The sequence below is a fragment of the Vombatus ursinus genome, unplaced genomic scaffold (genome assembly GCF_900497805.2).
Source record: "Vombatus ursinus unplaced genomic scaffold, bare-nosed wombat genome assembly UNPS02014847.1, whole genome shotgun sequence".
Lineage (NCBI taxonomy): Eukaryota > Metazoa > Chordata > Mammalia > Diprotodontia > Vombatidae > Vombatus > Vombatus ursinus.
In genome coordinates this window covers 15,131,695-15,136,082 of record NW_020954625.1, presented here as the reverse complement: position 1 = coordinate 15,136,082, position 4,388 = coordinate 15,131,695, and the positions used below count along the sequence as shown (strand labels likewise).

The 4,388-nt window shown below is 44.8% G+C and overlaps 1 long non-coding RNA gene across 1 annotated transcript; it reads right to left on the bottom strand.

Moving 5' to 3' along the window:
- Positions 1-1,281: 1,281 nt before the first annotated feature.
- Positions 1,282-4,136, bottom strand: LOC114026966. Its single transcript, XR_003567185.1, has 3 exons — positions 4,021-4,136; positions 3,531-3,693; positions 1,282-2,159 (listed from the first exon to the last, which is right to left on the bottom strand). It is a non-coding gene; the product is annotated as an uncharacterized LOC114026966 (long non-coding RNA).
- Between the last annotated feature and the right edge of the window lie 252 nt (positions 4,137-4,388).

The window sequence follows — 4,388 nt, the reverse complement described above, 5'->3', positions numbered from 1 at the left end:
GTGGGCATACCCTTCTGTATCAAAAGTCTGAGACAGGAAAGAATAGGATGTCTTTAGGAAATACGGAAAGAGGTAGGATCTATGGTAAATGGGAACCTTGGGCTATTCTAACACCCCCCCAACACACATCACACACACACACTCACACAAATACACACACACACACATAATGATCGTACCAAGCAGGGATTAAAACTGTGACATGTGAAGAGTATTTCAGATGTTAATACTTTCCCCCAAATCATCTCTGATAAGAGAAGCTGAGATTTGAGAAATCATTAACCTGAAAAGAAAACTACATAATCCACGTGGAATTGTTGATTGCAATTATCACTACTGGGAATGTTTTTCACAAACTTTGCTCTTGTTAGAATAAATAATTAAAATCTAAGATGCAGATCTTTTATTTTTTTTAAAAAAAAAAGGTAGTTAGGATCTTTGGACTTTCCTTGAGAGGTTTTGGACATCTACTAAATTTTTATATTTCCAGGCTTTTGTTGCACAGGTTAAAGAAGCATGATGTCATCTGGCTAAACTACGGAGCCCCATCCCCTTTTCCGAACATGTTTCTCATAAAAACAATGATAGGGCTATCTCCTATGATTATTGAGACTATTTATGAGCTCTTTATCATGGCCAGACATCCTTCTTCATTGTTCCTTTGTCAGTCTTCACAATTCCCCTCTGGTGAAGGTCAGAAGCCAGGTCTATGTAAATCTGTCAACTCCATCCACTACTTAGAGTCTTACAGGGTTGTTGAATTAAGTTATTCACTCACAGTAACTCATTTCATCATGGTTAGAGGCAGAATTTGAACCCCAAACCCCAAATGGGTCACGAAGAGTCAGACATGACTTAAATGACTGACCTTCTTGGTTTTAAAGCCAACATGCTAGTCAATACACCTGCCTGCCATGCTACCTCTCATCTAGCTGTAGGCGTGAAAATAAGATCTGTGTTATGCCCCAGATACTGGATCTCCCTAGGAAGCAGAAAGGATCAAAGCCCCTCCCCTCACACTAAACCCCCAGAATCACAAGGATGGATAGAGGAAATCTTCCTTTAGGGGTAAAATCTCTGGAAGAGACTGAATTCCTGTATTCTCCCACCCATCAGTATCTATATTTAAGCAGGGGATAACCCAGACTCAATTCCCTGATCTGTGAAATGAAAGGATTTGGAGTAGATCAGGGCTTCCCATCTACCAGGACCCCAGCAAATGCTTAATCTGCCCGAAAAAATGGAGCTGCGAAAAGCCTTTGCTTTTTAAGAGTGGCCAGATGAGAACATTAGCTCAGCCCCTACAGTAAATGGCAAAGAAGCCAGGTCCATCATTAGGCCAAGCTGTCTGCGGGAATCAGGACATAACTGAATGTAAGTAAGAGCAGGAGCAACCACATTCACGTTTTTGGCACTGCTGTCTGGTTATCAGAACTTGATTGGCTAAGTGGCCTGATTCCATAGCAAGCAATTCGGGAGGCAGGAGGGAGTTCAGGATCAAATCTGATTTTCATTTGGACTGGAGGAGACTGGAGAAGCCAGAGGACCCTTCAGACTCTCATTAATTATATGCAGGGGCATGTGGGGTGTTCGGGGAGGACTAGCACTTCTGGTGTGAGGGCTGCTGAGCCCTTTTCAGAGCCCCTCACCCGCCTCTGGCGTCCTCCTGCCACCAGCTCTCCCCTGTGGCTCCAAGATGTAGCATGCACAGCGGCCACACCCCGGGAAAACTGTCTGTGTAGACAGGCTAAAACAGGTTAATGGCAACCCTCAGGCCTCAAATCCCTTGGTGAGTTAAGGGGATGTCTGCCCCAAGCACATGAGGACGTCCCCCAGCAGAATGGGCAGATGAGAAGAGTTTGTTCCAACGGCCAAGAGGCGCTGCGGAGCACTTAGAGCTTTGTCAGGCATCAAAGACACCAAGGTCATCCACTGCGTCCTGGGCCAGAGACAGTTGTCTTGGCTTCTGTCTTGCCACTGGTCTTTGATAAAATGAGAGCAAAACGGATGAGTGTAATTTCTGAACTTCTACATTTGGCCACCAGGTGGTGGTGCAGCCCTGGAAATGCTTCTTCAGCCCCATAGAGCCACTGCCCCCTGCTGTTGGCCAGTTCCCTTGATTGAAAAGTAACAAAGAAAACTCAACTTCCTCAGTGCTGCTGAAAAAAAAAAAAAAAATTAAAAGCATAAAAAGTCAAAGCTGCTCATCTCTGTGGTCTCTACACACAACCAATTCTTCACTTGCTTCTGTTGAAAAGGGAAAAAATTATTTTCTCCCCTACAGCTCAGTCCAGGAATCTTGAGCCACAAAAATACTACCGTCTCTGACACTACCTATATGACCTTGTTTAAGTCACATCCTCTTTTGACCTCAGTTTCCTCATATGAAAAATAAGAGGAGGGGACTACATGCCCTCTGAAGTGCCTTACAGTCCTAAATCTTGGCACAGGGAACATATCTCATCACATTCAATGGAAGAGTGGATGGACATGTAGCCCACATAAGTTCAGGGGATCCTGAGAAAGTCAACATGTCCCTTTTAGGGTTCTAGGGGTACCTATGAGGAGCTGAAGGGCAGTTCACTGATGCTTTTGGCTTGAGCCCACACCAGTATACTTCTCAACCCAATATTATGAGTTAAAAATTGATTTAGTCAGTCAGTCTTAAGTAGCTTGAAACCTCTTTCAGCCCTGGGTCTTCATTCACAGGGCTCAATTGAACTCAATAAGCATTTACTATGCACCAACTATGTACAAAGCATTGTGCTAAGTGCTAGGGTTAGGAAGACAAAACTAAGATCATCTCTGCCATCAAGGAGCTTACATTCTATGGGGTGGGGGGAGGATACATTTTGATACAACAAATAGCTTTTGGAGTTTTGTGGGATGGGCTTGCCCTGTGTGATCCTCAGTTTCCTAGAAAATACGTGCAATGAGGGAGTATAGCCAAGTGGCCTTCAAAGATCCCACTAGCTCCAGGAGTCCCTATCTCCTCCATTCAGTGAACAACAAAACCGGTCCTGATCCACCGGTTTCACTACGCCATCCCCTCTTGCACCAACTCCCAGGACTGTTTCCAATCATTTCAATCTTCCCATGACTCCCTCCAGGAATATATTCCTCTGATACCTAATCATGGCCCCTGGATTCTTGAAAACAAGGGCAGTAGAGCCCAAGTGACTAGTCCTTTCAGAATCACAGAGTCTTGAAGTTGGAAGGGACTTAATTGATTCTTGAGCCCAAGCTGTATACGAACAACCATCCCTCTACAAAATCGAAGACCTCCAGTGATGGGGAAGTGGCCACCTCTGGAGAAGCCCAGTATGTTTTTAGACTCTTATTGTCAGGAAACAGTTCCTTACATGGAGCCTAAATATGCCTCTTTTCCATTATCCACCATTGCAAAAACAAAAACAAAAACAAAAACTCACAAAGGATTGCAGTCCACGCCATGTTGCACTTTATTTTTGGACGCTGATTGACGTACTTTTTTACTCCAACTGTCTGAGCGTGTTCCAGACTACACTTACCCTCTCTGAAGACTGCATTTGAATCCCAGTTTCATTGTGTGCCTGACAAAGAACCCAACGGCTCCATGCATGACACCATCGCCTACATTGGGGCTGTAACAGAAAACTGCAGCACTGTCACGGCTCCATGGGAAAGCTCACTGCCTGGAAATGTTCCTGAGGGCTGGGAGATGAGAAGGCGGAGGGCAGGTGAATTAGGAGGAGATGTGGGTTACACAGAACAAAATTGTATAACCCAAAGCAAGAAAAATCTTTTTTGTACTTTTCCACATCCAGAACTGTGAGGGTCTAACAAATGACAAAGTAGTCAAGACATGCCATGTGGGCATGAGCTTGACTCTCATACCAGCCCAAGACAGTTTAAGGAGTTTGAGGGGATAAGAACCAGACCTGTGATTTCATTGATATAGGGAACTCCCAGATGAGGAAGTTCCATCCTTCAATGATCAGAACCTTTTCTGAAACTTATAGTCTTAGGAGAGTTACTTACCTGCAGGATGGATCACAGCAAGTAAGTGTCACAGGCAAGACTTGAACCCAGGGTTTCCTAATTCCAAAGCCAGCTCAATTCATTCCACCATGGCTACAGCGATTAGAGAAGAAGAGAAAGAGTTGATCTCAATTTTAGTATCATTTCACAACAGAGCTGGGGATGGGAAACCTAAGCCTTAGTTTTTGATGGTGGGGTAGAAAGGCCCCTGGATTGGAGTCCAGAGGACCCGAGTTCAAATATCAGCTCTGCCGTTGGCTCCCTGTTCGACCTTAGTCAGCTCCCTTCCCTTCTCTGGGGGTCAGGATGCTCCTCTGTGAAAGGAGAGGGTCAGACTGGACAAGCTCTGGGGTCCCTTCCATTTCCAG